The sequence below is a fragment of the Amblyomma mixtum genome, chromosome 4 (assembly GCF_055824585.1).
Source record: "Amblyomma mixtum isolate Tamu chromosome 4, ASM5582458v1, whole genome shotgun sequence".
Lineage (NCBI taxonomy): Eukaryota > Metazoa > Arthropoda > Arachnida > Ixodida > Ixodidae > Amblyomma > Amblyomma mixtum.
Genome location: NC_143015.1, coordinates 4,159,262 through 4,170,320, shown reverse-complemented (window position 1 = coordinate 4,170,320; position 11,059 = coordinate 4,159,262). Strand labels below are relative to the sequence as shown.

The 11,059-nt window shown below is 43.3% G+C and overlaps 1 pseudogene; it reads right to left on the bottom strand.

Moving 5' to 3' along the window:
• Positions 1 to 378: 378 nt before the first annotated feature.
• LOC149345513 (uncharacterized) lies at positions 379 to 8,455 on the bottom strand (annotated as a pseudogene).
• Positions 8,456 to 11,059: the final 2,604 nt, after the last annotated feature.

Below are 11,059 nucleotides of genomic sequence, written 5' to 3'. Positions count from 1 at the left end.
TTTTAGTTTTCCGTGGTTGCCACTCGTTCACTAAGTAGAAAGTTATGTACAAAATACTTAAGACTGCTGGCATGCTTCATGCTTTCCGTGCACCATGTTTTGCTTAAGGAATGGAATAATGCTTAGTAGTTATCAAGTGCAATGCTGCCTGGCAATCATCACCACTCTTGTGAGGCTAGAAGAATGTCTGCATGCACCATCCCATTTCATTATGCTCTTCTAGCCCTGCTAGGGCTGGTGCAGACACAGTCTGTTGACCAGCAAGTTAAATAATTTGTATAAACTGGAGCTAAACAAAGGACCCCAAACTGCTCAGCGTCTCAGGAAGCATAGCTCACTTTAGAGGGAGCCCACCTTACTGTATTTGAAAAAAAAAACTCAATGGCGCTTGGCCCCTGGTACATTCCGCTCAATGCTCTGGCTCAATATATGCGCACGCTTTGTTTTCTGTAGTCCTTTTGCTGTTTTTGTCTTGTCGGTCGCCCAGCAGGAATACGTCCCGAGCCCCTTGGCAGACCGGGCCGACGCCTAGCCAGGCTTGTCGGCTGGACCTTGATTTTTCTGGCACGCCTGTTTTCAACTGCAAACATCTTCATTCTCATGAGAACTGCACGTGCACCACTGCTTGTGTTAACTTTCTTTAACTGCACTCTCACAGCATCCAGAAGGTCTGTGTAGCAGGGGTCTGCTTCGCCAGCTAGTTCGACCAGTCGTTGGAACTCCTGCTGCAAGCCATTCTTTGTTTTTTCAAGATTCTGAAAAACATTTTATGGAAAAGCATTTTTGTCACAGTTCTCTCATTGGCATCGCACAAATACATCATCATTTGCAAATTTCTCAAAGCTTTTATGATGGGTGACCATCTTCAAACATATTTATTCACATGTTTGCTTTCATGTTCACTTGTTTACTAACTTGCTTGGGTAAGTCACAAGAACAATATATATAAGGGTTGGAGCTTAAATAAAAAGGCTAGGCTAAATTCATTTTTTAAATTTGGTTTTAAATTAAAAGAACGATATCTTTGCGGCGTGCACCACAGCCTGCTGGCTCTTCAGCACGAGTTGCAATCAGTCTCAAGAGAGAATCAACCAGGCACCCAAGCTATGAGCCATGTGAGACAACTAAATCTTTGGATTAAGCACAGCATTTGCATGTTTTAAGGCATTTCTTGGCTGCTTCAGACATGTCGGGTGCAGACCGAGAGCCTTCACCACCTTTCCTGGTCAAGTCTAATAGCACAGTTCCTTCTGCTCACGGACTATCACCTTGTTAGAGACGTCAGTTTGTTAACGAGGTGTTTTTTCCAACGCATGTAAGTGTACTGGCAACGTTTGTAGCCATAGTAAACCAGTGTGATCACGAAATCAGATGCAAGTGTCTTGGACAAGGTTTCATGGTCGATCGTCAGTGACAGTTGAGCGGCACTTTCATCGTTACCGTCACCATGCAGACTACATAATCTGAGACTCACTGGCTTCTTGTGGATTTCTGCAGCGGTCGCTTTTTCCTTGCTCCCAATACAAAGCTTAGCTTAGCTCTTGTGAAGTGTGTGCTGCTGTCAGAGTTCATGCCACAGTTCGTGCCATGCTTGCACTGTGTTGCAAGCATAAAATACATTTGCGTTTTTCACAACCAGATAAAGTTATTGTAACATGAAGGCGACTAGAAAGAAAGGCCTGTTTCAGCTCTCAAAAGTGAGAGAGGTGTATATGTGTGTTGTTGACCTGTTACTGTCACATTTTTTCTCATTTGTCTGGTTTTTGTGCAAAGCAGATATTTTCAGCCGACCTAATCACTTAACTCCTACACTGTTTTTTTTTACAATGATAACATTCCATATTGCAACCATTAAACCCAACCATTTTTGTGTTAATTACATCAACTTCTATCACTAACAAGCAGTCCAAAGTAGACTACATGTGACTGCCTTTTGCCTGTAGACTGCCGCACATACATCACCAAAAATAAAGGTAATTCTTGCATCGGACGTAATTTTCAGTAGAAAAAACAAGTGCTGTTCTGAAACAAACGCCGAAAATGCGTGCTGAATTAAAAGAAAATAAAAACCAAAAACTCCAACCCCTAATTATATGCCAGTTCTGCAGTTAAAGGTGGCATGCGCTGGCACCTGACTTAGCCTTTGCCAAGTCAGGTAACTTGCAGCAAAGTAAGATAAAATGAGAGTCTGTGACATCTTTTATTGACTTGTATTTCTCTGAGCTTTTGATACCTGATACTTCGTTTTGATACTTTATAGGAAGAAAGGGGAATGAAACAGTAGCATACCTCTGCTTTTTGATGCAGGTCAGCTGATGACGGTCCTTGCAATGTGATAGAGCTCCAGTTTTCTGGCTCTGTAACCATTTCACTTGGGGGGAGGAGGTTCGCTTCGCTGGAATGATTGGGTTCCTCATCAACTTCAGTCATTGGCATGAAGAACTCGCATGGGGGGCACCTGTCGCCAAGTGCTAGATAGCCCAGCTGGGTGCAGTCAGTGGGTGTGAGTTCTGGGCTGTTTGGGAATGCGCCGCCAAAAGCCTTCTGCACAATGGGCTGATGCTTGCAGTATGCGCCTTGACTTCCTGCCCAGCAGCTACATACCCCAATGTCGGCTCGTACCTCATATGCTCCTGTGCCTGTGGCGTTTGGCACATTGTACGTGGCTTCATTCACTTTTGTAATTGACCCTGATGAATGTTGTGGGGCTTTTTCTAAAAGATTTTTTCGCGACTTGTTCGATGTGAGGGCTCTCTGTGGTGTGCGTGGCGCAGAAGTCGTGTTTCGAAATACCTTTCCCAGTTGCCTATTACGAATTCAGTGAGCGCTACAGCATTACATGCCTTTGTACAGCTAAGAATTACGTCTTTCAGTATTCGGACAGGCGCCTCCGATAATTGTTAGTGTTCTGGCCGCGTGTTGTGGCACCTTGACGGTACAGGAGTGCCCATTCCTCCTTATGCACCAAAAACAGTTCAACTCTTCGGTTGTAGTTTTCATACGGAAGAGACTGAAGGTGTGCTGTAGCTGCCTCCAGTTCATTCTCATTTTTGGCATACAGGATCTGAAACAGGCACATGAATATGCAGTCACGTATCAGTCACTGTTCAACAACTTTCTCATGGTCTAGTATTTATATTCCACGTTCTCGTAACGCATACGCAGATACAACATCACAGGCAAGTGTTAAAAGGAGCCGTGTAAGCAAAATAAGAGGCATGGTATTTAGTTCAAAAGCGTAGCTTTTTGGGCTTGTTGGTGCATGATCATAGCGATATAATAGCGCAGATTAAGACAGGACACACGAGTTGTGGATGCACAACTCGTCATCAGAAGCCGTACGTGCCATGCATTGAAGGTGTCGTGTATAAAATACCGTTATCATGCGGGGGCCATTACATCGGCCAGACGGGGAGATGCCTCAATCAACGATTAATGGAACACGCACGCGACATCAAGAACGGCAAAGAGAAATCACTTGTTGATCATATTCATTTATGCGAATCAAAAGCATGCAAACCATTTTTTGAGAAAACTGCTGTCGTTGCAAAAAGTAGGGACATGCTTACGCGGTTAATAATTGAAGCAGAGAAGATAAATTCTTCGAGAGAGACATGTATAAGCACTCCTTCTATCTTTTTATCGGATAAGGAGCTATCATTTCTCAGACAACGTTACTGATAGCACAGGTGATGACGTGGTTTTGGTGTTAAATATGTTGCATGTGTGTAATAAAAATTTGGTTGGAAGTTAGCGCTCGTGTTGTTCGTGTCTTCTTCGTGTGTCCTGTCTTAATCTGCGCTATTATATCGCTATGGTATTTAGGGCCAGCATTACTCTGCATACAGCCTGCACTCTAATTGAATGCTGGATTTTAATTTTCCCGGTTACTACTATGCTTTGTTTACATGTTGCTAATAGTATGCACCATATTATCTTATCATGTTTACCAATTTGCCTGAATTTAAAAAATCACATCATCATCATGATCAGCAGCAGCACTAGCAGCAGCCTTAATACTCTCACTGCAAGTAAAATGTCTCCAATTAACCCTGCCCTGTGCCAGCTGCAACCAGCCTTTCCCCGCAGACTTCTTAATCTCATCCACCCACCCAACTTTCGGCCGCCCCCTGCTATGCTTGCCTTCTCTTGGAATCCACTCCGTTACCCTTAAGGACCAGCGGTTGCCTTTCTTTCGCATTACATGCCCTGCCCAAGCCCACTTCTTCCTCTTGATTTCAACTAGGATGTCATTAACGCGCATTTGTTCCCTAACCCACTGCACCCTCTTCCGATCACTTATTTTTCTTTCCATACCTCGCGGCATTTTCCTTAACTTCAGCTGAACCCTCTGTGTTAGCCTCCACCTTTCTGCCCCGTAGGTGAGTACTGGTAAGATACAACTGTTGTATACTTTTCTCTTGAGAGATATTGGTATACTGCCATTCACGATCTGAGAGACCCTGACAAATGCACTTCACTCCATTGTTAAAGGGGCTCCAAAGGGCTATAATAAGATTGCTGTACGCTGGGTATGTTAAAGCACGCCGCTTCGCGAGTATTGTCCAGTAAGATTTTTTTAAAACATGGTTCGTAGAAACTGAGTTATCTGTACTCAAAATTTGAATTTCAAATTTGACCTTTCCCTCTCCTCTCGTCACTTCTTGCATGCTGGAAGGTTGGCGCTCCTGCAATGGCCCCACAAATGGGGGCGGAGCTTCCTGACCCACCGCAGATATTTTGCGTGTATTTGTGGGTTCTCTGTTGCATTCGGAAGTGTAATATTTGGCTCAGGTTTTCATGACAAAACGACGCAGTGATACTATGGAGTGTAATGCACTTGCACAGCAACCAATGCAGAGCTGGTATCTATGATTCGTGAACTGTTAATACTGTGCTTAACTGAGACAATTTATTGTGTCAGTTATGACAGGTAATGTTTTCAACTTATTTTCCCATTGTGATCAAAGTCCTCAAAACATAAGAAAAGCAATCTTGGTGCATTGGAAACTATGTCTCCCAGTGATCACTTAATTTGGATACCATGCATTATAGCATGCAAATTCAACTTTCACTGCCACAGGTGTGGTTAGTCTGAAGCCGTCAAATAATAACACAGGTGTTGGCTTCGCTGCCACTCATGGGTCATAGAGACTTTTGTTCCCAGTAGTACCTTTCACATGTGTGGCACTAGCTTAGAGCTAGGAAACAAAAAATAAGGGCAACACGACACAAGTAACCTCACTGCAGAGGTACTTGAATGATAATTTTTCGCGTCATTATGTTTGTCAAGCTTATCTTTGAATCAGTCAAAATACTGCAACTACTCAGTGCCTGTCTGTAAATATATTTTGTTGAATACAGTTGAAATTTTTCCTACCTTTTGGAATGCTGCAATCAGCTGACGTCTGTCATCCTTTGGTATGTTGTTCCGTCACGATGTTAACCAGCGCCACTCTGCTTGAAGCACATGGAAATGGCAGAGCAGTTGGCGTGCAGTAGGCCAAACATCGTGCAGTGCATCCTTTTCAGATCGCGAGTTGTCGCTCATGAATGCAATAGGAGCCTGCATATGTAGCACGAGATGACATCCATCATATTTCTACATGTGTGCTTTTTTTTCTCTTATTAAGGTGGACCACTTAGGGGCATATGCATATTACTTGCACATTCTTCATAATTGGGCTTTAAAATGTATAACCATACCTTTTTTTTCCATCTGCATGTTTTCCACATAGCAAACTGATGATCACTGAGGCGGAAACGACACAAGCTGACCTAGTAATTATGCTGCTATGACAGAGATAGTGATGGTAATTATAATGTAAATAACTATTTCATAACTCATTCAGAACTTCACCCAGAACACATTTATTATCCGATCGAAATAAACCAAATCTAAATTTTACTTCTATGTTCTTACGATCACCATCTACTGCAGGATAAAGACCTGTTTCTTCGTTCATTCTCTAGTTACACCTCACAAGTTTCCTAGTTGTTAGCTTTAACCGCTTCAAGCAAAGAAACAGCTTGTGCATCTAAAGGTTGTCCAGCACTTATATCCTAAAAATGTTGCACGAATAGGATGCATGTAGTCACTTGTGAGTGAACATGTAATTAGCAGCGTACTGACTGTGAACCAGTACTGTAGAACAGCGAGATCCTATGCCTGCTTATATCCGTGTACGCATCAACGTGTCAAGGATTGACCTGTTGCGGACATCTGTTGATCTGCGGACCTTCTCTTTTTGTTGTGAAGTGTACGTAGTTCTCCAGTTCATATTAAATTTCTGTCCATTAAAATGAAATGTTGTGGATCAGCCTTATTTAAAATATGAACTAATATACTGGATGTCGACAAAAGCTCTGATTGGCACTTAGGAAATTCTCAGTACCAGTAGGCATGCTTTGTTTTCTTAATTTATCCACTTTATATCATGTTTCAAATGGAGCTCTGTGGCTTGTCATGAGTGAAGCCAACATGTACTATACACGCTTTCAGGCTCAACTATGAGCTGGTGCTCTGATCATTGCATTTTAAATATTTTGGTTTGGTTTAGGTTTGGTTTATTGGGTTTAATGTCCCAAAGCGACTAAGGCCAAATTTTGGTACCACACAAATGGAGAACTTAAAAAGCGCATCTTCTAAAAAACACGAAAATTTTCTACATCATCTGAAACGTCTTCTGAAACACGTGACAGGTCCAACTTGTGACTAAAATTGGCTTCTCTTGAAGCGTGCATTTATGTTGTATTTTTATTTTTGTAATGTTGCCCTGTGTATATATGCGGCTGACATTATTAACAGAGTCATACCTCACTGTTCCTGAAGCATAATGGGTGTCGTCGCTTCAGCAACTGAAAGGCAAGGCTATACCCTAGCTTACTTTGGGAGATGTGCACAAGCACAGCTCTAGGGACTGCGCCAGCCTTGGTAGCTGTAAGAAGCACAGTTGCAGTGCTCCCATCTGCATCACAGGATGCTGTGGAGTCAATGAAGATGACTTCATGTGCTTAATTCAGGCATTGGGCACGGCGCATGATAGGCGTCACAATGACAACTGCCCAGCTGTCATCTGTGAGACTGCTTGTGCTCACATCAGTCCCTGCAAAATAGGAAGCACAAGCCAATAAGATTGCTGCTTTGCAAACTGAAACTAAGTTATTAAACTGTGATTTTTTTTAGCTTGCTTTTTATGTTACTGTGAACAAAAAACTTTAGCAGTTTCCTGCTAACACATGCTTCTTCCTTCATTTAAATTAACGGCATTTAAAAGGCAGAGAATGCAGCGCTGGTGTGTGCTGTTATTTCATTATTTCCACTGTTCACAGTGGATAGAATTTCTCAGTGCGTCACTTTTCAACAGCTTGCAAAAGTCTTGAGGCTTCCAAAGGCTTTTGGAACTTCTCAGGACATGAAAACAATTTTTTATATGCACTCATCAAAAAGCGGTCACTTCTTTATTCTTGTTGCCATGCAAAAGCAAGCTGCTCTGACCCTTTCAGTGCAGTTACAAAATAAATGCAGCCTTTGGAAATACGAAAGAAAGCAGAAGTGGCACTCACTTTTTAAATAAGGTGCGACCACTGCTTTTTCAATATGTTGCGGTCTTTTTTTTGTTGTTGTTTGTAAGTGACTGATTTCTTGTGAAACATTTCCCATGCGCGCAATCTGGCGTTGGTGATTTTCGAGATGACTACATCTAGGTGGTGCCATGCTCACGTTTCACTGTACAAATTGTGTGCGCTCTTGAAATCAGTTCTTATTTTAGGGATATATAATAGGCTGCTTCCAAAATGGCTATTGTGCCGGTAACTGTTTCTGCAGAATTGAACCGTCCACCATACACCACCAAAATGCATTCCTGCATTGTTCTCCTGCCATTCATGTACGAGAATTGATAGGTCACAGCACTCTCAGGCCCACCACCTTTTATGTAGAGGGCCACAAATAAGTATTTGACTTGTTACTTGTCTTTCATGAGAAGACATCTGCACTTGTCAAAGCACTATCATTAGGCTGAGGTTTAGTTCGGCCTTATTTTTCCTTGCAGTTGCTCTCTAGAAAACGAAAAGTTCTTATTTCAGACAGCTATGATGTGCTGTGCTTAGCGGTGAATGCACAGCAAGATTTCTGCATTGATAGTGCTGTACTGGACGGCTGTATACTAACACACTGTGTTTAGATTTATATATAATGACTGAGCTTACCCTGGGCTGCATACTCTGCTATCTTCTCCTGCAGCTTTGATGTGGGGTTCCCTGATGGACCATACTTAAGAGCCCGCCATTCTTGATGCCAGCGGTATACACAACCCTTGTTTGGGTTAATGCTGCCATTGGCGAGTAGCACAGGACCATCGGGCTTAGCAGCAAGTAGCCCTTCATGATGGCGCATGGCTTCGGAGGGTGCTAAGCCCGCTTCAAAGTATTGGAGAAAAGTGCACTTTGTCTCCTGGGTGGCACGAGAGTGCACAGGGCATCAGCAGAGTCAGTGCTGTGATTGTGGTTTGCTGTGAGTTTGACCACAGCTGCTAGGGGCACTGGCCTGCGTAAGAACGCATAATTTTTTTTTTCGTGTCCCGGTTGATTTTCTTTATTTTGAAGTCGACTTTGGCCAGGCATTTGGTATTGCGCCTTGTTCCTGTCTTGTTGTGTTGATGATGCTGGCAGCGCCAGACTTTGTGAAAGACCATACTTAAATAAGAAAAGCGAGTTCATAAATATTAGTTTACATCTTGAACAAAGTACAAATGGAGCATGTATCGCTTGAAAATGTATTACTCATAAATGTGAATCATAAGTGCAATGATAGGCAGTGCGCCAAGGTACCTCCTGCCCCTCATCATGCTTATATAACTGCACTACAGCTGCGCTTGAACTTTTCACGGATATAAAAGAATGTCAGTTATGAACTTTAGGGACCACTGCATGCAGAAGTATATTATACACTGACATATACTCATACCGATATTTCAATGTGCATATTAAAAATTTTGATGCACCTACATGCTGTCCGTGCTGTGTTGTCTTGGCAACAATTGTTTCAATTACTAGTGTGTGGAAATCATGAATGTACGAGCATCTCATAATAAATGTTGTCAGGAATGCTTATGATACTTTTTGCTTCTTGTATATGAGGGAAGCCTACGGCATAGGAAGGCACAGGAATTGTTTTACAGCAAAAGCTGTTATAGGATTGTTTGAGCTTCTATAGTCCTGCATTCTACTTGAAATCTACAACTTCAACCATAAGACCTTAATTACTTTGTGAATTAATTCATTTTCACTTAATTAATTTACTTGAATTAAATTATGCCACAACTGGCATCCATTGTAGTGAATTGAATTAAAGTTACTTGAATTCTATAGCTGCCTGCCAACACATGGCAGATGGCGGAATTAAATTCAACTCAATGGCCGCTATATGCCAACCCTGGCTGGTGGCGGCCATAATTACTTTGCAACTTATCATTGCTTACTTATTTTATTTCAGTTAACTGGCAGGTGTCAAAATGGAGAGAAGGAAATCCTCATGGACGTTTTAGAAAAGAGAAGAGAGAGGGAAAGTGCTAGAACTACAAGAGGGAGTGGGGTGGGGAGGAGGTAGAAGAGGAAAGGCAGGGATGTTAACCGGAAGAATAATCGGTTTGCTACCCTACACGGGGGTAAGGGGAGGGGGGGAGGATAAAAAAATGAAAAGGAAAAGCGAGTAGCAGGAAATTGAAGGGTGCCCAAATACACTAGTGCGTCGCGGTGGAGCCATCTTACCATCTGCTGCTCAATTTTCTCCTGTCTAGGGCCAAGCGATCCATTTAGAAAAAAAAAACACGTTCGTAATGCATTGTTCTTAATTCCTGGTAAGCATATTCCGGCACATGAAATGAAAAAGCAGCTGTAGGAAAAATAACCATTCTATGAACAGAAACATATTACGCAGCGGAATAAAACGAGAGTGGCTGTTGAAATAACTTTTCTTACTTCGTGCTTCTTCGTACTTTCTTACTTATATTGGGCGTTTTCCACAATCCACGAGGTATTAGTCTGTGGGCTGTAGTGCTCCATCCACTTCTCTGCAGCTGCAGCATCGAGAACATTCATCCGCAAGACCTTTACGTCCATAGTCGACGCTGCGGTGTCCTCCTCACACTACAGGGTGGCAGTGTGCAGGGTGGAAGCACCAGGGGAGAAGAAAATAGCTCCAGAGGCGCCACAGTCCTCTACGGAGCCCATAGTGGATGTGCTGGGCCCCATAGCGCCAGCGCCCAAAATCCCGGGCGATGTGGTGGAAAGAGTAGAGGCATCAAGAGCCTTAGAGTGTTCCATATGTATGACATACACGTTGCTAAGAACTGCAGAATGGGCTCAACGAACTGTAGTCGGAGAATGACACTTCGACAAGCTGCTTCTCCGCGCTTCTGAGATCGAAAAGGCGCGAAAAACACCGGCCGAGTGCTCTTCTCCGCGGTTTCTGAGATTGAAAAGGCGCGAAAAACATGGGACGAATACACCTGGTCATTTCCGACATCCGGGTCTCTTCGAACAAAACGTTTTGCATCACTCTGGCTGTAAGAATCTCACGAGTGCGATTGATCAGTTTACAGTGTTGCGCTGTTTTCGCTCGTTTGCGTTGAATAATGAAATGTTTATTCTGTACGTGTACCAGCCCAGATTTGTTTTTTGCACTACGGCAACGTTGGCAGGATCTGGTTGGGGCGACTGTGGCGCAAAAACAAGCGCACAACACGAGGCGTGAAAAAGTAACGAAACGAAAAACGTGACCCTACCCTGGACGCCTACTGAGAAGACTATGTGCATGATCGCGTATTTCTCCGACTGAAAAGGCTATGCACATAACCGCATATTACGCGCACTGCATGCCGGGCTTGCACATAATCGCAAATGTCTCGACTGCCCGCGGGCGCGACCGCGTGGATGTATTTGGCCGCTGTCGTCTGCTGCAGCGCAACCGGCGTGGCGTCTGCTACGGAAGTGACGTGGGCAGTAGAGCGGGCCAATGAGCAGTGGCCTGGCTGGGCTTGCGCTGAAAAATAAACAC